The following is a 22,874-nucleotide window of genomic DNA, read 5'->3' as shown; positions in this document are numbered from 1 at the left end:
GAGTAGCCTCTGTGTCCCTGTTGTTTTAAGCTTAGTTTGAGTAACTTCAGCCCCCTGGGAACTGGCGCTCCTTTCCGTGTGGGAGTAGCTGGGGGAGGAAGGGTTGGGGCCCGGAGCCAGGCAGTGCAGGGAGTGGAAGAAAGTGTTCCTCCTTCTAGAGAAGAGCTCCTCTTGGGCAAAACTTCCAATTAGGTGCAAAGATGTTGCTGCCTGTTTCCTGTCTGTGCCTGGTGACTTCATCAGACCCTCTTTCCTGGTAGTCTCGTGTCCATTCCTGCTCCACCTGGCAGAGGCCCCTGCCCTCACTGGTTGTCAGCACATCTAGGTACTGGTGCACTGGAGAGGCCGGTGGCTCCTCAAAGGACCCCGTAGACTGTTGGGTAGCAAGTCTCATCACCCAAATTAGGAATGCTTATGGAAATAACACAGTCCTGAAACCACAACTCACAGATGTCAGTGAAACAATGAGCTTCTCAACTAAGCCCAAAATGCTGCTTCTGAGTTTCATCCCTAAAGATTGATTGGCTGAGTTCCTTGTTTTGTCGCTTAGTGGAAGAGCAGTGCAAATACCGAAGGATTTCAAGAAGGCTGCTTGTCAACCCAGAACAGCTGGATTCACGATGGCCCACATCCTCCTGCTGAAGGTGAGGAGAGCATCTTAATAGATGAGTTTCGGGGAAATGTAAATTCCCAACAGCACCACCCTTCCAGAGGCACTTGCTTTGTTTATTTTAGTCTTTATTATGGGAAAATAAAATGTACAACGATAGACCATACGTGAGTACATGAACTTGCATGTACTTATCACCCAGCTGCAATAAGTCTCAACCTCTGGACATCTTGATTCCTCCATACTTCCCATTCCCACTGGACTATTTCTCTTTTTGTTTCTTTTATCCTCACTAGAGGATATTTTTTTCCATTGTTTTTTTTTTAAGAGAGTGGAGGGGAGATAGGAGAGAGACAGAGAAAAACAGAGAGAAACATCAATGTGTGAGAGACATCAATTGGTTGCCTCCCGAGGTACATGCCCAGTGCTCTGCTGAGCCAAACCATGCAAGGCCCCACTGGATTATTTCAAAGCAAATTTCAGACATCATTTAAAATTTTTAAAATTTATTTTTATTTAAATCAATTTATTTTGTAATTACAGTTGACATAAAGTATATTAGTTTTAGGTGTACAACATAGTGATTAGATGTTCATATTCCTTCTGAGTGATCACCCCAATAAGCCAGGCATTTCATCCATAAATATTTCAGATTATCTAAACAAAAAGAAATCATGTAAAAACCCCACAAACCATTCATTATACACAAAATCAATGCTTCTATATTAAACATCTGGTCAGCATTCAATTTTTCCCTATTGTTTCATAAGTTTTATTTTTTTTATTATTTTTTTAAAATATATTTTTATTGATTTTTTACAGAGAGAAAGGGACAGAGATAGAGAGTTAGAAACATTGATGAGAGAGAAACATCGATCAGCTGCCTCCCGCACACTCCCCACTGGGGATGTGCCCGCAACCCAGGTACATGCCCCTGACCGGAATCGAACCTGGGACCTTTCAGTCCACAGGCCGACGCTCTATCCACTGAGCCAAACTGGTCTCAGCCATAAGTTTTATTTTTTACAGTTTATTTAAATCAAGGTATAAGTGAATTTCATACATTGCAATTGGTTGATCTGGTTTATTTTGTTGTTGTTAATCTTTACCCGAAGATATTTTTCCATTGATTATTAGAGAGAGTGGAAGGGAGGGAGAGAGACAGAGAGAAACATTGATGTGAGAGAGACACATTGATTGGTTGCCTTCTGCATGTGCTCTGACCAGGGTCGGGGATGAGCCTGCAATTAAGGTACGTGCCCTTGACCAGAATCAAACCTGTGACTCTTCAGTCCATGGACCAACACTTAATCCACTGAGCCAAACCATCTAGGGCTTTTTTTGTTTGTGTGTGTGTGTGTGTGTGTGTGGTGAAAAGCACATAACATAAAGTTTACCATCTTAACCATTTTAAGTGTATAGTACAGTAGTAATTATATGCACATTGCTGTGCAACACATTTTTAAAACTTACAAAACTGAAACTCTACCCATTGAACAACTCCCCTTTGTTACTTCCTTCCAGCCCCTGGTAACCACTAGTACTTTGTTTCTGAGTTTGACTACTTTACGTATCTCATATATATAAAATCATGGATATTTATCTTTTTGTCACTGGCATGATGTCCTTAAGATTCATCCATGTTTAGCATATAACAAGATTTCCTTCTTATTTATTTATTTATTTATTTATTTATTTATTTATTTAATGTTTTATTTTATTTTTATTTTTTTAAAATATATTTTATTGATTTTTTATAGAGAGGAAGGGAGAGGGATAGAGAGTTAGAAACATCGATGAGAGAGAAACATTAATCAGCCTCCTGCACACCTCCTACTGGGTATGTGCCCGCAACCAAGGTACATGCCCTTGACTGGAATCAAACCTGGGACCCTTTGGTCCGTAGGCCAACACTTTATCCACCAAGCCAAACCGGTTAGGGCTTTATTTTTTGACAGTGGCAAGAAGTAGTTTATTGGTGGAGGCAAGAGACCTGCACCCATGAGTGGTGGGTTCAGACCTGGCCAGTGACCTAGAAATCCATGTTCTTGACCAGGTCCTGCAGATAGGCCTTGTACTGCTCTGACGTGAGAGAGAGAGGCTAGCTGTTGGAAATGTGCAAGTCCACAGTGTTCTCCAACAAGGAGGCACTCCCTACCTGCACCAATTCTAGCCAAGTCCTGAGGCACGTGGGAACAACCTTGACGATCACTAGCTTCTTGGTCCACAGCTGGTGCTGGGGCCGTGGCTCTCCCATGCAGAACAGAAGGTGTAGCGTGGTGAGCTTCTGCTTCCTTTGATGAAGGCAATCAGATCTGTCACAAATGGCCCCAGGTTGAACATGCTTCCTTCCATCTCTTTGGGGACCTCACCATCAGGCCCTCGGCAGCTCCTCACCCACAGCCCAGTATGTGCGGCAGGGGCCCAGCCTCTGGGCGCAGAGCCACTGCCCTGCTCCCCACAGAGCGAGTCCCCCGCCCAGGCAGCTCAGCACATGACTCACATAGCCCTTCACGGCCCTGTGTGCCAGGAACGCTCCAGGGTCTGGTAGTGTTATCGGCTGCCCAGGGAGTGTCCTGTCCCCTTCTTCTGACCCCACCAGCCGCAGGCCCTTGGGGCAGAAGACAGTCTGCTGGGAGACTTGGCGCCCCGGTAGAAGGCAGTCACCTCGAACTCCCATCCGTCCTGGGGCATCAATAGCTGCTTCAGTGGGTTTTCAGGGGGCTCTGAGTTTGAGTAGGGAGCAGGAATGTCTAAGTTGGGGCTCAGCAAGAGCTGAGGCTCGAGGCCCCCTCATCTGGAATTGAGCCCAAGGCCATGTCTTTCAGTAACTCCTCCAGAATGTCTTCCTGGGTGTCAGAGGTATTGAATCTGCCATCGGTGTCTGGAGAAGTCTCCAGCTCAGGGAAGTCCCCAACTGAGTTCACAAACTCATAGTTCTTGTGTGGGTCGTGGGGGTGCTTGCTCTGGTCCTCAGCTAAACGCAACACTTCCTTCCTGTTCAGGGCAGACCTGAAATTCCTCTCCAGGTTGGCAGGTCAGCCTTATCTTTCCCAGGAGTGTAGGCACCGCTGGCCTCTGCCCAGGCCTCGAAGATGCCAAAGTCCTCCTGCTGGGCATCCTGCCTCAAACCATGCTTCCAGGGGATGCAGAAGCGCCTGTGGCTCTGGTCCAGCCAAGCCACGCCCTCCAGCTGCCCCTGGTTCAGCTGAGACTCCAGCCAAGGCAGGCTCCGAGGTTTTTGGGATCCCATGTCGGGCCATCAGCTGAGCTTTAGGGTGGTGAAGCTTTGTTTTCTGCAGATTTCTTGAAATAAAAACGACTTTCTTGTCTTTTGGGCAACAAACCCCAAAGAGGTGACACCCGAAGCCCGGACATTCCTCCTCCCCATTCCCCTTTTTGGCTTTCCACCTTTTTTATTTTCTAATGTATTTTTATTGATTTCAGAGAGGAAGGAAGAGGGAAAGATAGATAGTGATGAGAGAGAATCATTGGTCGGCTGCCTCCTGCAAGCCCCCCACTGGGGATCGAGCCCACAACCCGGGCATGTGCCCTTGACCAGAATTGAACCTGGGACCTTTCAGTTCGCAGTCCGATGCTCTATCCACAAACTGGCTAGGGCGGATTTCCTTCTTTTTAAAGGTTGAATAATATATTAGTGTTTATATAAACTACATTTTCTTTTATTATTATTATTTTTTTTAATCCTCACCAGAGGATATTTTTTCCATTGATTTTCAGAGAGAGTGGAAGAGAGAGGGAAAGACAGAAACACACCAATTTGTTGCATCCTGCACACGCCCTGACCAGGGTCCGGGATGGGGAGGAGCCTGTAACCAAGGTACGTGCCCTTGACAGGAATTGAACCCAGGACCCTTCGGTCTGCAGGTCAATGCTCTATCCACTGAGGCAAACCGGCTAGGGCTAAACTACATTTTCTTTATGCATTCATCCCCTGATGGACATTTAGAGTGCTTCCACCTCTTGGCTATTGTGAATAATGAACATGGATGTGCAAATTATCTTCGCAACATCCTGTTTTCAATTCTTTTGGATATATATATGCAAAGGTGAAATTACTGAATTATATGGTAATCCTTTTTTAAAAAATATTTTTAATTGATTTTTTTTTTTTTTTTTTTTTTTTTTTTTTTTTTTTTAGAGCGGAGGGTAGAGGGAGAGAGAAAGAGAAACATCAATTGGCTGCCTCCTGCACACCCTCTACTGGGGATCCAGCCCACAACCCAGACATGTGCCCTGACTGGGAATTCAACCAGCAACCCTTAGGTGCATGGGATGACACCCAACCAACAGAGCTGCACCAGCCAGGGCTTCATGGTAATTCCTTAAAACATTTTTTGAGGAATCTCTATATTGTTTTCCATGGCTACTGTACCATTTACATTCCCACAAACAGTGCACAACAATTTCTCTATAGTTTTGCCAAAACTTATTTTTCAGTTTTTTTGATAGTGGCCATTCTGATGGGTATGAAGTAATATCTCATTATAGTGTTGATTTGCATTTCCCTGATGATTAATGATGTTGAGCATCTTTTCATATGAATGTTGGACATTTAATGTAGGGTTTCCCTCAAAATGTATACACATACTTAAAATAATTATAAAGGCAGTGTTTATTAAAGTACATTTCTTTTTTTTAAAAAAACATATTTTATTGATTTTTTTTACAGAGAGGAAGGGAGAGGGATAGAGAGTTAGAAACATCGATGAAAGAGAAACATCGATCAGCTGCCTCCTGCACACTCCCTACTGGGTATGTGCCCGCAACCAAGGTACATGCCCTTGACCGGAATCGAACCTGGGACCCTTGAGTCCACAGGCTGATGCTCCATCCGCTGAGCCAAACCGGTTAGGGCGTACATTTCATTTTCAAAATTGAGCTATTGGCTGTTAAAGTGTGTATACATTTTTGGGGGACACTGTATTTTTCTTTGGAGAAATGTCTATTCAAGTCCTTTGCTCATTAGGCTATTTGTATATATATTTTTTGCTGTTGAGTTGTAGGAGTTCTCCATATATTAACCCCTGTCAGATAAAGGGTTTACAACTATTTCTTCTAATTTTTATGTTGCCTTTCACGCTGTTGAGTCCTTTACTGCATAGAAGTGTTTAAGTTTAATGTAATCCCCTTCGTCTATATTTGCTTTTGTTGCCTGTATTTTTGCTGTCATATCCAGGAAATCATTGTCCATTCCAATATCACAAAACTTTCGCCTATATTTTCTTTTAGGAGTTTTATAGTTTCAGTTTTTGCATTTAGGCCTTTAATTCATGTTAATTTTTGTATATGGTATAAGGCAGTGGTTCTCAACCTGTGGGTCGCGACCCCTTTGGGGGTCGAACGACCCTTTCACAGGGGTTGCCTAAGACCATCGGAAAGCACATATATAATTACATATTGTTTTTGTGATTAGTCACTATGCTTTAATTATGTTCAATTTGTAACAATGAAAATACATCCTGCATATCAGATATTTACATTACAATTCATAACAGTAGCAAAATTACAGTTATGAAGTAACAATGATAACAATTTTATGGTTGGGGGTCACCACAACATGAGGAACTGTATTAAAGGGTTGCGGCATTAGGAAGGTTGAGAACCACTGGTATATGGTAAGGGTCTAGCTAGCTTCATTTTCTTTTCATCCTTATCGAGTTTCTCCAGCACCATTTGTTGAAGAGACTATCCTTTGCCCGTTGTGTCACCTTGGCACCTTTGTCAATGATCATTGTGTCATATAGGTGAGGATGTGTTTCTGGGCTCTCTCTTTTGTTCCATTGGTCAATATACCTGTCTTTATGCCAGTACTATACTATTTTGGTTATTGTGGTTTTATAATACATTTTGAAATCAGAAAGTGTGAGGCCTCCAGCTTATTTTTCTTTCTCAAGATTGTTTGGGTCATTCAAGGTCCTTTGAAATTATACATGAATTTTAGAATTTTTTTCTGTTTCTGCAAACGATACCATTGAGCTTTTGATAGAGATAGCATTGAATGTGTAGATTGTTTTGTGTAGTACAGACATTTTAAGAGTAATTAGTCTTTCAATTCATGAGTGTAGGCTATCTTTGCATTTATTTGTGTCTTTAATTTCTTTTATCAATGTTTTGTAGTTTTCAGAGTACAAGTCTTTCACCCCCCTGGTTAAGTTTATTCTTAAGTATTTTACTCTTTTAAAAAATAGACTATTTTAAAGGAGTTTTGGGTGCACAGCAAAATTGAGGAGAAGTTACAGAGATTTCCCATATACCTCCTATTCCCATTTATGAGTAGCTTCCCTTGTTATCAACGCCCCTCACCAGAATGGAACATGTGTTACAGTTGATTAACTCACCTTGACACATCATTATCACCCAAAGTCCATAGTTTATATCAGGGTTCACTCTTGATGGTGTTCATTCTATGGGTTTGGGCAAAGGTATAATGACAAGCATTCACCATTATAATGTCACCTAAAGTAGTTTCCCTGCCCTAAAAGTCCTCTCTGCTCCACCTATTCATCACCTATTTTATTCTTTTGAACACTATTGCAAATGGAACTGTTTTCTTTTTAAAAAAATATATTTTATTGATTTCAGATAGAAAGGGAGAGGGAGATAGAAACATCAATGATGAGAGAGAATCATTAATAGGCTACCTCCTGCATGTCCCCTACTGGGGATTGAGCTCGAAATCAGGCATGCGCCCTTGACCAGAATCAAACCTGGGACCCTTCATTCCTCAGGCTGAGGCTCTATCCACTGAGCCAAACCGACTGGGGCTGGAACTGTTTTCTTAATTTCTTCCTTGGATAGTTCGTTGGTTGATATGTTTTTTAAGTCCTTTAAAAGCTATTGAGTCACCTCTCATTCTCCCTTTCCCGCCTTTTCCTTGCAATTATTTGGGCATTTGTTTTTGGAGAAGTCCTATGTTTACCCTAAGAAACATCAACTGCCTGAATGTCTGTGGCTGTCTGAAAGAAGTGGAACTTTGGGTAGCAAAGGAAAAAAGTATTACTTTCTGTTGCAACACTTGCCCATGTCCTTAAACTCCTGCTCCTGAGGCAGCCAGGGTTGGCCTGGTTCTGCTCAGCCTTTACCTTGAACACAGCCTTTCTTTGTTTTGTGACTCAGAGTCCTCATGCTCACCCTCCCCAAACACATTTTTTTTTTTTTTTTTTTTTTTTTGCAATGCGTGGGTAGGGGTGGGGGAGGCCTGTCCTTTCTGGACAGTCTTTAGTTTTAAAGCATCTGTCACATGACTTCCTTGGCCGCCATGATTTCAGTTAAGGTGGAGGGGTTATTATAAGACTGGAAATAGTGAATCACAAAGACATGGCATCACCTTGAGAGCCTGTCCCTAGGGAATTCCAAGGTTTAGGTGGAATGGTAGAAGTGCCTGGGTAGCTGACTTCTTCCATTTCTGTGGCCCTCTCAGTAAGAATACCAGGTGGGGAGGGAAGTGACACACCAGGTACTGTATTGAAGCTGCTTCTTCTACCCTCTGCCTAATGGTGTAGTTGTGACTCGCTTACAAGTTCTGCTGGGAGAACTCCTAGCACATGCATCGCACAGCCCTAACACCTTCATCCGCGTTTCCACTTATTTCTGCATTCTCCTGTTTGGTTTGAGCAGATCCTTTAACTTATGGAACTGGCTGTGCTGCCCAGACAGACATGGTTTGACTGTTGGTCAGTGTTGAGAAAGCTGTGGTGAGGGAGACCTGTGATGAAATACCCGGGCATGTGTGAAAACACCCTCCAAGGCTGTCCCATTGATGCCTTGTTGATTTTCTCCTAATCTTAGGACAAGTTTCTTCTCCTCCCTCCTTTTTCTGGATCTTTTCCTGTTTGAAAATGTGCTGAACAAATAGACAAATCAGACATTTTTCTTTATAATTTGTCTTTCTGTGAGGTTTCCCATTATGTGTGTGATGATGCTAATTTTCGCATCATGTTCTACCTTGACTGGCAAATTTCGTTATAGAGATTTTTCTCCTGGCAGAGCCATTTCATGTCTAAAACCAAAGGATAAACAGAATAAGAAGCAGAAAAGTTAGTACATAAAAATCAGTTTAAAATGGCAAGCAGGGACCACAGAATTCATTCAGATTGGTCATTTGAAAGGTACTTTTAACCAAGGACAGCTAATCCCAGAGCAAAATTTCTCACTTCTCATTAGTGGCTGTTTCTGAAAGGTGGTTTGCCTGTGAGCAAGGAACGTGTGAATTTGAAGCCTCTATCAAATCTTGTCTGACCTTCTCTTACCCAGCAGTTGTCAACATCACCTCATAATGGAAGGGTGGGAGGAAAGTGGCTACTTATATCAATGCTTGAATGCTTTGCTAACAGAATTTCCATATAAATTTTAAAATAATTATAAAATAAAGAGTGTCATGTGCACTTGAAGTATAGATAGGTCAACAATGAGTTCTCATGGCCTTTTTAACTGGAACACTGTAAAGAAAATTAAAATCAAGGTGACACCTTGAGTCCTGAAAATGGAACATTTATGTTTCCTTAATTTTAGTGTTTTAGGGGGTGGAAGAGAAATCTTTTTTTTTTTTTTTTTTGGATAATCCTCACTTGAGCATATGCTTCCATTGATTTTTTTTAGAGAGAGTGGAAAGGAGAGGGAGAGACAGAAAGAGAAAGATACATTGATTGGTTGTGGGGATTGAGCCTGCAACCGAGGTACATGCCCTTGATGGGAATCAAACCTGGGGCCCTTCAATCCTCAGGCCGATGCTCTATCCACTGAGCCAAACTGGCTAGGGCAGAAATCTTCCAGATTTAATGGTGTGTGTGTGTGTGTGTGTGTGTGTGTGTGTGTGTGTGTACTGAAAGTTAAGTCTGAAAAGTTGTTATAAGGTACTACTTTTCTTTTTATTAAACTTTGACTCAAACAAGCAAACAGATATAATTATACATAACATATAAATATTTTTCTGTGTGTATGAATTTTCTTGTATATGTCTTAAGTATTTTTGGAAGTACTAGTATATGTAAGAAGGTAGTAAAAAACAGTGACTTTGGGGAAGGGGACTGGGTGGCTGGGTATATTAACCTTTTAATAGTACTTTCCACAAGTATTATTTTCTCAGCAGCTCTCTTAAGTAAAGAACATTTCCATTTTATTGGTGAGCAAGTTGGGGCTCAGGGAGGTTTAAATGATTTGCATCATGGCCACTGGGATAAAGAGCTGAGGTTCCTGTCTTGACTCTCCATCTGTTGGTCTTTCTGTTAACCAATGGGCCCAGGCCATTAGATTAGCTCTAGCTCACCACTGCAGCTGCTAATCTTTACCAGTTGACCTCTGTAACCCAACTCGAGTGAGCCAGGCAACAGCTGGGCATCAGGGATATTTTATGAAATGCTTTAAGGTAATTGCAAAAGGAAAACCCTTCTCTCCCACACCCTGGCTGACTGCTTGTACTTCTGAACGGCAGACTGTGCAGCTCTAACGTGGTGAGTGGTTCCTGTAACTATCTGAGTGTAAGAGCCATTAGGATTATTATATCTAGTGTTCTTTTCAAGTCAACGTTAGATACTTTCTCGGGAAATATTTTAGCAAAACTTCTGCCCCAAAACGTATCCACTTCACAGAACTTTGACCTTTCCGCAAAAGAAGCGCTTCCGGCTAGCTGAGTGTCTAAAGCAGAGGCTCTTCGAAAATTTGGTCTTCTTTCACGGTCACGGTCACCTTTTTTGAAAAGGCAGTACATTCATTTGCATACAATGTAAAAGCATATACAGTGAAAAGTTTCCCTCTGTCCCCAGCCACCCAGTCCCCTTCCCCACAGTCACTGTTTTTTACTACTTTCTTGCACATACTTCCAACCATACTTAAGACATATACAAGACAATTCGTATACACAGAAAATTATTTATACGTTATGTATAATTATATCTGTTTGCTTGTTTGAATCAGAAATTCCGGACCCAGTGTGCCCATCAGAATCACCTGGGAAACTTTTAGACAAGGCATGTGTCTACAACCTATGAAAACCTGCTCAGTGTTTGTGACTGCCCTTGGTTATTTAGTGTTATTATCTGGTTGAGAAACACGAGCCTGAGATGTAGCCATTCAGACCTGAGAACCCAGCAGGAAGCCTCTGGGCCCCAGCCCAGGTGGTTTGGGAGAACAGCTGCATGAATCACTCTGTGAGCAATCGGTTCCACTTCCACTGGTAAGGGTGTCTGCAACCACTCAGTTGATAAGTCTAAAGGTAAATTGCCTCTTAAGAAGGACTGTCTCCAGATTAATACAATCAGGGCTGCAATTACCTGTGTATAAATGACTTAGCTCTCTGGTCTGATTTTTCTAAATGTATCCTACTTTCCCCGTTTTTTTATAGTTGTTCTTTATAGAAAACAGAAAATACAGTAAGCCTTAAAGAAAAGGACTAGTTAGCCAGAATTACCTAGCTCAGAGATAACTACGGTTAACCTTTAAATTTTACTTTTTAAATTGTGCCTATGTTAAATGTGGCCCAGGAGCTCAGTTGGTTAATGCATTGTCCTCATATGCCAAGGTTGCAGGTTTGCTCCCTGGTGAGGCACATACAGGAATTAACCAATGAATGCATAAATAAGTGGAAAACAAATCGATGTTTCTCCCTCTCTCTCTCTCTCTCTCTCTCTCTCTCTCTCTCTCTCTCTCCCCCTCCCTCCCTCCCTTCCCCCTTCCTCTCTCTAGAAAATCAATTTAAAAATTTTAAAGGAAGTAAAATAAAAGAAATGCTACAGAGTGTATTTAAAGCAAATCTGTAGTCGTATGGAAAGCAAGTCCATCCAGACATTATATCATTTTGTATGTATTTACTTGAGTGTGTAATACTAATGGATAAAAGGGTAAGGAAAGACTTACACACACACACACACACACACACACACACACACACACACACTCACACACTCACACACATTATTATATCCAACAAAAATCTACAGTGATTCCTTAATATCATACCCATTCTCACTGACCTTTTCTCAGATTGTCTCAATTTTCTTTTTGAGTTCATTACTAGCACTTTGATATATACTCTGCAGTCTTTGCCACTCTTTCTCCTCCTGTAGCAATCTATAACACTGGATACTGTAGAGGACACATAGCCTTTCTCTTATCTTGGTATGTTATATGGATGGATCTCGTAGAATGATTACATTACAGTTCATGGTAGAAATGTCACACTGTATTGATCATTTTCATAATGATGGACTTTTGGGTTGTTTACAATTTTTTATTATTATAAATAATGCTACAGTAAACATCTGTTTCCCAAGGATAGGATTCTAGGTATGGATTTACTGGAACAAAAAAGGTACCCTGTCTTTCTTTCTTCCCCTCCACGAAGGAACAACAATGGAGTATTCACCCCTCCTCAACCCCTACAATGTATAGACATCCTCTTATATGTAACTGTCTTATAGCTAAAAATCTTATAGCACACAAATTAATTCCTTCTTTACCTAGGAGTACCTTTGCACCTCATTTATCTTGGCATGTCCCCGTTTTTAAAAAGATATAAAATTTTATTGAGACAATTACAGTTTTACATGTGAAACACTACGCACAGATCCCTTGTGTACTTTGCTGGGTTTCCCCCAATGCTACATTTAGCAAACCTATCATATGGTATCACAACCAGGGTATTGACATTGATATAATTCACTAACCTTATTCAGATTTCCCCAGTCTTACTTGTACATGTGTGTTGCGTGTGTGTATTGTTTTATGCAATTTTATTACCTGTGTGGGTTGGTATATCCACCACCGCAGTCAAAATACTGAACAGTTTCAACATCACAAGGATCCATTGTATTGCCTTATATTCACACACCCCGCTCTTCACATTTTAAAAAGACTCTTGATATTTCGACTTACTTCCTGGCCAGGTATTACCAGAATTAAGTGTCATTCTAAAAATGTGAGTATTACTAGGTGAACAATATCTTCACTGTCCTATCCCTATGTTAGTCTTTTAACACATTTATTATCAAGTTGGTTCTCAAAGAGTATTGAAAATACTCTCCTAGAGAATACGGGACAGGCGTTTCTTTCATTTCTCTGGTTGTACAATACCGCAAAACATTATTTTCAGCAAAAATCACATCACCGAAGCTACCAAATGCAGTAAGCACAGAGACTTCTGTCTTTAACAAAGCTGGTGCTAACTTCATAGAAACACTGCTCATGGGGTTGAGGCAATAGTATTTTTGCTTAATGGGGATTTCTGGCTAAGGGCGGACTGGAAGGCTTTTGCTAAACTTTTTTCTAAAATAACTTTGTTCTAAATCAAAGGATATTTACCTTTTTTCTAACCCCAGTTTAGTGAAAATATATTTTCTTCATTGGAGGTAATCAGTGGGAGGAGGGACTCTCTCAGTCTCTCTGAGAAATTAGCTTGTTACCAGTCAGGGTCATCCCAGTCCCTGTAGCATGCTGGCCCCTTTTAGGGGTTGGAATTCTTACTGGTTTCCAGTGAATCGGTGGGGGTCTACTTTTCCCTACAAGCTATCATTCTGCTAAAGTCAGAGCATTGCTGAACTTGGAATTGATTATAAACAACAATATAGGGGTGAACTTGGAATAGAGGTGATGTAAACAATAGTGCGGGGGCTAAAGTGATGGATGACAGGTAGAATTAGAAGGGGCTGTGCTCAAATATAGCATGAGGAGGTTATTGGGCCAGAAATGCAATATATGATAAATGATTCCCCAGTTAGCCTGGAAAAATTACTACGTACAATGCATAGAAAATGCAATTTAATTTAGCCATGTAGTCATGCACATTTTAGATCTAAAAGTCATTTGTGGAGTATAAACAAAGATCAGATTCGGAAAGACGCTATATATATTTGCCATTTAAAACAATGATAAATGCATATTTCCTTTGCCCCCCAAATTCTACTTTTGAGCATTTATCCTCTACATGTATTTGCACACGTGTGAAAGGGACATTTGTGTAGAAGGTTATTCATTACAGCATTGTCTGAAATAAGAAAGCTCTTGTTTATAAGTCAGCTCTAAACCCAAAGTATGTGCATTGACCACATATGATTTGGGTTGTGATTTTTAGACTCTTCCACCCAGAGGAATCGGGTTCTGAGCCACTGTCCACGTTTATCTCTTGGGCTCACACTGAACAGAGTTCTGAGGTTGGGCAGGGCACTTGGTCAGTTCCCGTTGAGAACGCCTCAAGGGCTTAGCTAGCATCTCATTCTAAGAGGAGCCTGTGGGCTGGGTTGATTCTCTTAAACGTTAGATTGGAGTAGGGAGGACTGGGGGAATTTGTTATTTGGTAAAGTCTGTAAGCAGATGAAGTGAGGGATGCAGAACTGTTGTCCACACCCCTTTCCTCTTACTCTTTTCCCTTAGAATTGAAAACCAAAAGCCCAAACTCTACCTCATAAAAACCACATAAAATATTATGACTCAGAAGGGAGGTTCAGGACTGAGTTCCTGTAATTCTGAACAGACTGTTTATTTTTAAAGCATTTCCATAATTTGTTTTATAGATGTGTAATTGCTCTGATAGACTGCAGTGTACTGAGTTTGGAGAAGATCGTTATTGAAGACCTAGACCTTCTGGTAAGTATTGTGACACAGAGTCCCTCTTCTTAGCTTGTAAGCACATGAAACAAAACCAAATGAAGTATAAGTTTGAAATAAAACCATGGAACACTATTTGTCTCTGACAGTTTTTGTTGTTGTTGTTGTTAATCCTCACTCCAGATATGTTTCCATTGATTCTTAGAGAGAGTGGAAGGGAGGGGGAGAGACACAGAGAAACATCAAAGTAAAAAAGACACATTGATTGGTTGCCTCCCATACGTGTTCTGACCAGGGCCTGGGATCTAGTCTGCAATTGAGGTACATGTCCTTGACCAGAATCAAACCCAGGACCGGAATTGAGCCTGGGACCTTTCAGTACACAGGCTGATGCTCTATTCACTGAGCCAAACCAGCCAGGGCCGTCTCTGACAAATATTTACATAGTCATTATGTCAGCACTGATTATTGAGTTAACTAAAAATTGTGAGGTAACCTCTATTTTGGGAGGCAGGAGTATGAGTTCAGTTCTCACCTGTCATGACAATTTGGATAACAGCTAAATTGATCAATCAAGAAGAGCAATTAAGCACAATTTTTAGTTAAGTAACTGCAAGGAGAAATAGGTAAATGACTTTTAAGGAGTTGTCTCCTTAAGTGGGGAGGTGGAGGAGGACTCTTGCTTAAATTAAAAGCTTTCTGTTCTCTATTTGACTTTTGAAAAATTATGTGCCTGTACATACTTTGTTAAAAGTTAAAAATATACCTATATTTTTACCTACATATATGGGGCCAAGAAAATAAAGGTAAGCATAGTATCTGTAATGATTATTTGAAATATCCTTGAATGTTACAACTAAAGTAATGTTTGGGGGAAACAAAAGTATAAAGGTGAAGTATGAGAATTCTTGGATGAAATTAAAGAATCGTTGCTCTGACCTAACCTTATTTGGCCTGAAATTTTGCATTTTATTTATTTGTGATTCAAGAGGTCTTCTAAAATATATTTTTATTGATTTTGGAGAGGAAGGAGAGGGAAAGAGAAATAGAAACATCAATGATGAGAGAGAACCATTGATTGGCTGCCTCCTGCATGCCCCATACTGGGATTGAGTCTGCAACCTGGGCATGTGCCCTGACGGGGAATTGCACCATGACCTCCTGGTTCATAGGTTGATGCTCAACCACCGAGCCACGCTGGCTGGGCCAGAGGCCTTCTAGAGTTCTAGATGATGGTTAGCAAGCGTTTCCTATAAAGAGCTGATGGTAAATATTTTAGGCTTGGCTGGTCACACAGTTGCTGTTGCAACTACAATTGACTCTTGAACAAGCCCAAGGTTAGGGATGCCAACCCTGAGAAGTTGAAAATTTGTGTTTAACTTTTAATTCTTCTAAAACTTAACTGGAGTTGTCCCTTGGTATCTATGGGGGATTGGTTCCAGGAACCCTTGAATACCAAAATCCAAAGATGCTCAAGTCCCTTATGTAAAATGGCCTAGAACCATGCACCTAGCCAGCCCTCTGCATCTGTGGATTCCCAACCGCAGAGTGAAAACACAGTTTTTCAATCCATAATTGGTTAAATCCATGAATGGGATACAAAAAGCCAACCATATTTATTTTTTAAAAATCCACATATAAATGGATCCCAAACCCATGTGTTCAAGGGTCAACTGTACTCACCTCTGCCATTGTAGTGTGAATGTCGCCATAGACAATATGTAAATGAATGAGTGTTGCTGTGATCCAATGCAGTGTAACTATGGACATTGAAGTTTGAATCTCATATCATTTTTATGTATCATGAAATATTTTTTTCAATCATTAAAAAAGTAAATACCATTCTTAGCAGATGCAGGTGTGGTCACCTGGCAAATGCAGGCTTGGTTTTGGCCAACTGGCAGAGGAGGTGAGGCTGTGGGCACGCCAGGATAATATCCTGTCACATCCTCTGAGAGGTAGCTGGGGATGAGGGGGTAGTGATGATGGGTGGGACCTATGCCTAAAGTGGGACCTTTTCAACAAACATTTGAGGAAAGCATGGGCGTGAGAGTACTGAGGCAATGATGAAAAGGTGTTGAGAGACTGGGATACAGAGAAGGTAATCAAATGGAGATGCCATGTGCTGGGTTCCTCAGCAAATGCATGGGTCCGTGCGTCTCCCCCCCATGACTTAGACCTGGGCTAAACTGCTGTACATGCTCCTCGATTCTTTTCTATCAGCTTCAGAGTCCAAACTGCTGGGTGATGCTTTTTCCTTCTACGTAGGTATATGTCTGGTTGGCTTCTTGGCTGATCTTCCTTCCGAAGTAAGCTTCAGCTTTGGGGAGGGTCATCCTGGCATCCTGGCTTACCTTCTTATTGAGCTGGGTGTTTAGTGGCCAAGGAAGGAAAAACATTCAGGACATCACCTGTGGCAAATCAGGGCCCTGCCCCAGAAGGAGGTGTATCTGGGTTGTGTGGAGGGCTGGCTGACGGCATGCAGGATTCACGGAGGTCCATGGAGGGAACTTGCGACGAATCACTGCAGCTCTGTGCAGACTTTCTGGAGGATTGGGGTGGAGTTGGAATAATTCAGCCTATATTCTCTGACCCTGTCTATGTGAAAGAATATTCAGGATTACGTCATAGATGGCTACCTTCCTGGGATAGATGAGCTTTCAAATAAATACAGAAATAAAAATAAGGCCAACAAATTCTGTAGGTAAACGAATAAAGCACTTTTATCCAGTCTTGTAATTTAGGATTAAAATGTTCTACTCTCACACAAAACCTGCCATGTCTCATCAAGACTATAAATTATAATTATAAAATTCACCTCCGTCATGACTAAGCTGTTGCTCCTTCTCTCCAGGACAAGATGCGCACAGATCACAAGTTCCTATTCCACACAGTAGGTGGGCGAGAGCAGGGACTATCTCCTGGTCGTTTTCAGCAGGTAATCAATCTGGCATCTTACTATGCTTATGGTGGAAGTGATAGTAGCTAGTGGGGAGGCCTGCTGTCCTCCAAGTGCACACAGAGTGAAGATGAGGCCAAGGCTGGAGCTATCATAAGGGCCCATTGTGTGGACCATTTACTTCTTCATTCATTCAACAAATATTTAATGAATTTCTGCTATGTATCAGGAATGGTTCTAGGCACCTGGGGTAGAGCCTAGAAGAAAACAAATTCCCTACTTTTATGGCGGGTGCATTCTAGTGGAAAGAGAGAAAACACAAACAAATATATGGCATGTTGTAGTGATAAGTGGTAAGGGCAAGGGGAGGGAGAGTGATGGGGAGGTTGCTAATTGGGATAAGTGGTCCAGGAAGATCTTTCTAACTAGGTGGCAATTGAATAGGGCAAAGAGAGGGGCGAGAGCCAAGAGAACACCTGTGGGGAGAGATACCAAGGCAACATGGGTCGCAGGGCCCGAGGCTGGAGCTCATTTGGTGTGTTGGAGCAACAGCAAGTGTGTCTGCAGTGCAGGGGGTGCAGGAGAGACAGGTGGGACGTGGAGCTCAACTTTGATTGAGTGAGATAGGAGCCATTGGAGGGTGTTTAGCAGAGAAGTGGCAGGATCTGACTTAAACCCGCTGGTCTGGTTGAGAATGGAGTAAGAGGGAAGCTGGGTGTGGCAGGCAGCTCATGATATTAAGGTAAGAAATGATGGGGGCTTGGACCAGGCTGGTCACACTGAGGGTGTGAGAAGTGGAGGAATTGTGGATAGATTTTAAGTAGAGCCAACAGGATCTGTTCACAGATGGCATGTGACGTGTCAGAGAAGGGAAGGTGCCCAGGGGACTCTAAGACTGTGAGCCTGAGCAGCGGGAAGAATGGAGCACCACTGAGGCTCCAGGAAGGATACAGCTGAGGGATGACCCAAGGGCTGGGACACCAATGGCTCCTGGGAGCAAAGATTAAAAATTGGAGTGTATTTATTGGTAAATATGCCTACTTGTTGGTGGGCCTTGGCCCGAATCTGGCTGGTAGATATGTTTGGGGTTTGGTTCTTACAGTATTTGTTAAATTGCTGAATTAGTTGCAGATGTTTAAAACTCACGGTATTTTATATAAAAATCTGTATTTCCGGAGAGAACCAAGATGGTGGCATAGGTTAACGCCGGAGTTTGCTGCTTTGAACAACTACTTCAAAAGTGAAACCAAAAAACGGAAGGGACATCACCCAGAACCACAGGAACGCTGGCTGAGTGGAAGTCCTACAACTAGGAGGAAAGAGAAACGCATACGGACACTCAGAGGAGGCGCAGTGCTGAAGTCAAATTCTGAGGTGCGGAGTGCGCGAGCGGGCTGGCGGTGGAGGGCGCGGTTGGCGTTTTCAATCGGGAGGGAGTCGCAGACTCTGAGCTCCAGATACGGGCGAGTCTTTAGGGACCCAGACTCAAACAGGAGAAGCGGGACTGTCTGGCTTCGGTCAGAGCGAGTGCAGCTTTCTCTCTGAGCTTTGCAGCGGGTGCTGGGACTCAGAGAGGCAGAGCCCCTGGGGACAGGACTGAGAGCCGCCATAACTGCTCTCTCCGGCCCACCCTGTTGATCCTGTGCGACCCGCCCCGCCCAAGCCCTGCACATAGGCATTTGCCGGATAGCCTCAGGCAAAGGCTAGATTAGCACCTCCCTAGAGGACAGAAGTTCTCTCACTGCTGACACAGCTGATTCTCATAGCCACTTGGCCTGGAGGTCAAACCCTCCCTGGAATTAGCTACAACAATCAAGATTTAACTATAAGACTGCGAACAAAGACCACTAGGGGGTGCACCAAGGAAGCATAACAAAATGCGGAGACAAAGAAACAGGACAAAATTGTCAATGGAAGATATAGAGTTCAGAACCACACTTTTAAGGTCTCTCAAGAACTGTTTAGAAGCCGCCGATAAACTTAATGAGATCTACAAGAAAACTAATGAGACCCTCGATGTTATGTTGGGGAACCAACTAGAAATTAAGCATACACGGACTGAAATAACGAATATTATACAGACTCCCGACAGCAGACCAGAGGAGCGCAAGAATTAAGTCAATGATTTGAAATGCGAGGAAGCAAAAAACACCCAACCGGAAAAGCAAAATGAAAAAAGAATCCAAAAATGCGAGCATAGTATAAGGAGCCTCTGGGACAGCTTCAAGCGTACCAACATCAGAATTATAGTCTGTCTTCCCTACTGAACTATAAGTTCCTCAGGGACACAGAAGATGAGAGAGAGCAAGATATTGAAAACCTATTTGAAGAAATAATGACAGAAAACTTCCCCCACCTGGTGAAAGAAATGGACTTACAGGTCCAAGAAGCGTGGAGAACCCCAAACAAAAGGAATCCAAAGAGGACCACACCAAGACACATCATAATTAAAATGCCAAGAGCAAAAGATAAAGAGAGAATCTTAAAAACAGCAAGAGAAAGAAACTCAGTTACCTACAAGGGAATACCCATACGACTTTCAGCTGATTTCTCAACAGAAACTTTGCAGGCCAGAAGGGAGTGGCAAGAAATATTCAAAGTGATGAATACCAAGAACCTACAACCAAGATTACTTTATCCAGCAAAGCTATCATTCAGAATTGAAGGTCAGATAAAGAGCTTCACAGATAAGGAAAAGCTAAAGAAGTTCATCACCACCAAACCAGGATTATATGAAATGCTGAAAGGTATCCTTTAAGAAGAGGAAGAGGAAGAAAAGGTAAAGGTACAAATTATGAACAACAAATATGCATCTATCAACAAGTGAATCTAAGAATCAAGTGAATAAATAATCTGATGAACAGAATGAACTGGTGATTATAATAGAATCAGGGACATAGAAAGGGAATGGACTGACTATTCCAAGGAAGCATAACAAAATGCGGAGACAAAGAAACAGGACAAAATTGTCAATGGAAGATATAGAGTTCAGAACCACACTTTTAAGGTCTCTCAAGAACTGTTTAGAAGCCGCCGATAAACTTAATGAGATCTACAAGAAAACTAATGAGACCCTCGATGTTATGTTGGGGAACCAACTAGAAATTAAGCATAATTAAGCACTGTTCAGTGACAGGGGTGTGGGAGATGCGGGAAGAGACTGGACAAAAATCGTGCACCTATGGATGAGGACAGTGGGTGGGGAGTGAGGGCGGAGGGTGGGGCGGGAACTGGGAGGAGGGGAGTTATGGGGGGAAAAAAGAGGAACAAATGTAATAATCTGAACAATAAAGATTTAATTAAAAAAAAATCTGTATTTCCTGTTCTTTAGAACAGTGGGAGATCTGGCTGGTTGGTTCAGTGGGCAGTCACACCCCTTCTCTCTGTTGTCTTATGTGCTACTACCCTCCCCTGCCAGTCTCCCCATTTGAAAATCGGAATAACAGTAGCGCCTGCCTCCTGGTTGTTTTGTTTTTTTTAAAGGAAAATTAACAGAGGTAACTCATGTAAAGCAACTAGAATCGAGTAAAAAATGTTCATTGTTATTGCTGTTTTATCATCATCTGACCACCTGGTCTTGCAGGGCTTGAGTTTGCAGGTCTGAATTGTGGATTTCAGAAAGCCAGAAGATGATCCTAACAAGGGCTGAGAGGCGAGCGGAGCTTCCCTTAATAAATGATGGCACCGGACCAGACAGGCCGAGTGAAGGCCGCACAGCCCCCACACGCTCAGAAAGCTGTGTGCGCCCGGGTGGTACCTATCAGCCCCACAGATCAGGGCTCGCTTCTCCTCTTCCGCAGAGCTCGGCACAGTGGCCTGCATCACCCGGTGACTCATCTAATAGCCCCACGTGTTTGCCCAGCTTGCGGCACCACAAATTACATTTGCAGCCTCCTTATCAGGCAAGCTAGGAAATTAAACCTAAACGGCTATGGTGTTGCTAAGTAATATGGCTGCGTACACAGACACCCGAGGCGGGGACCATCACAGCCCCATTAAAGCATCATTTTACTGTGGCTAATCAGGTTTGAAACCTTCAAAGGAAACCCACTGGGTTTTTTATTTTTATTTTTTAAGGTCAGGAAGCGGGGTAACTTGGTTATAACAAGAGGTAGAATTTCCCTTCCTAGATACTAGGGGTGTGTGTGCGTGAGTGTGTGTGCATATGCACGGGCCTGTGATGGAAATAAATCTGCAGTCTCTTGGCCAACAGAGGCAGCCAAGCAGGGAGGGGAGATCTTGCCTTCCTGGACCCTCTGCCTCAGGCCATGTGCGCCTGGTGAACTCCACCTCTGTGTCCGGCACCTGGTGTTGGTTACCTGACTGTTGCTTCACTCTGCTTGGGGATGCTTCTGAGGGATGCGCAGGTCTAGGGAGCCGGGGCATTTCTGGTGATTTCTCCCGCAGGAAAGTTTTTTCTTCAGGGGGCTTTTCTCTTTGCATAACAGGCCCTAGAGCAGCTGTGGGCAAACTATGGCCCGCGGGCCGGATTTGCCCCTTTTGAAATGAATAAAACTAAAAAAAAAAAAAGACCATACCCTTTTATGTAATGATGTTTACTTTGAATTTATATTAGTTCACACAAACACTCCATCCATGCTTTTGTTCCGGCCCTCCGGTCCAGTTTAAGAACCCATTGTGGCCCTCGAGTCAGAAAGTTTGCCCACCCCTGCCCTAGAGCCACCAGGGATGCTTGGGTAGCTGAGCTAGACTCGGAAGTGAACTTCCTTTTCCCGTTTCTCTCCAGTCAGACCATCTGTGTCCATTCAGGGTTTGGCTCCTCATGGACCTGCCAAGTTCAGAGCTCGAGGCACCGCTCCAGGGAGGGAGGCCGTAGTGTCTGCAGGCAGGGACTCGGCATGCGGGCGTCACCCAGCGCAGCTCTTCTGTGCCCCCATGCTGGGTGGGTGGTGAAGCAGGTCAATGTGTTTAGCTCCTGTGTTCTGGAGTTGGGGGCATCTGGGGCCCATGTGTCCTCTCTAGCTCCCCTCTCTGAAAGGACTCCCCCCCCCCCTTCTTTTCTGATCTGGCCTCCTGGGAGTGTGTGTGTGTGTGTGTGTGTGTGTGTGTGTGTGTGTGTGTGAAGGTGTGTGTGTGTGTGTGAAATCCCTCATTTTTAGTTAGTATCTCTAATGACATCTTTTCCACAATGATGAGGATTATCTCCCAAGCCTCAGGCAGGTAGGGTTGGGTCTCATGTCACCTCTGGTTGGTGAGAAGAGTGTGGGACGTAGAGATCACCTGGAGGGGGGTGCCTGGGATGCAGTGGAGTGGGTGTGTTTGTCTGTCCAGAGCCCTAAGCTCCTTCTCTGGTAGCTCGAGAGAATCTGGCCTATCCAGTCCCGATCTTCACTGAACAGAAGAATGTGGAAGAGAATTCCTTCTGTCGCTCCTTGTGTGGTGTGAGACATGGCTGTGCCTAGTCGGGCCCAGGATTTCAGCCTGGGGATGTCTCCTGACCACACGTTCCTTAAGTGCATTCTTTCCATTGGGTGGGGCTGCTGAGGCTTAGCCCATCTCCCTGGGGAAGAGCTGTGCTCCACCAGAACCATCTGTGGGCTACCTGGGCTGGCTCTGATAGGTCTGTCTGTGCTTCTCACATCCTCATACACCCCCTCACCTACAGCACCAGGAAACACTTGACCAAGCAGGGTCAGATTTTAGTCCAGTCTCTTGTTTCAACAGAGAGTTGAGTTTAGTTATTGACATTGAGTCATGAACTATCCCATGTTGCAGTGCTTTGCAAGCCTTGTGTAGCTGTGAGCTGTGCTTTGTTTCATGTGCATATGCCACGATTCTTGGGTC

At 43.1% G+C, this 22,874-nt stretch overlaps 1 long non-coding RNA gene and 1 pseudogene across 3 annotated transcripts; one reads left to right on the top strand and one right to left on the bottom strand.

Moving 5' to 3' along the window:
• Nucleotides 1–499: 499 nt before the first annotated feature.
• LOC118655642 lies at nt 500–18,299 on the top strand. 3 transcript variants are annotated; one of them, XR_004967322.1, is made up of 4 exons: nt 500–644; nt 14,137–14,209; nt 17,025–17,108; nt 18,250–18,299. It is a non-coding gene; the product is annotated as an uncharacterized LOC118655642 (long non-coding RNA). The 3 variants fall into 3 exon arrangements; XR_004967321.1 differs by lacking the exon at nt 500–644 and adding an exon at nt 4,403–4,451; XR_004967325.1 differs by lacking the exons at nt 500–644; nt 18,250–18,299 and adding exons at nt 4,403–4,451; nt 17,903–18,240.
• LOC118655631 lies at nt 2,643–3,863 on the bottom strand (annotated as a pseudogene).
• Nucleotides 18,300–22,874: the final 4,575 nt, after the last annotated feature.

This window comes from Myotis myotis, unplaced genomic scaffold (assembly GCF_014108235.1).
Source record: "Myotis myotis isolate mMyoMyo1 unplaced genomic scaffold, mMyoMyo1.p scaffold_m19_p_1, whole genome shotgun sequence".
Lineage (NCBI taxonomy): Eukaryota > Metazoa > Chordata > Mammalia > Chiroptera > Vespertilionidae > Myotis > Myotis myotis.
This window is presented reverse-complemented; position numbering and strand designations above follow the sequence as displayed.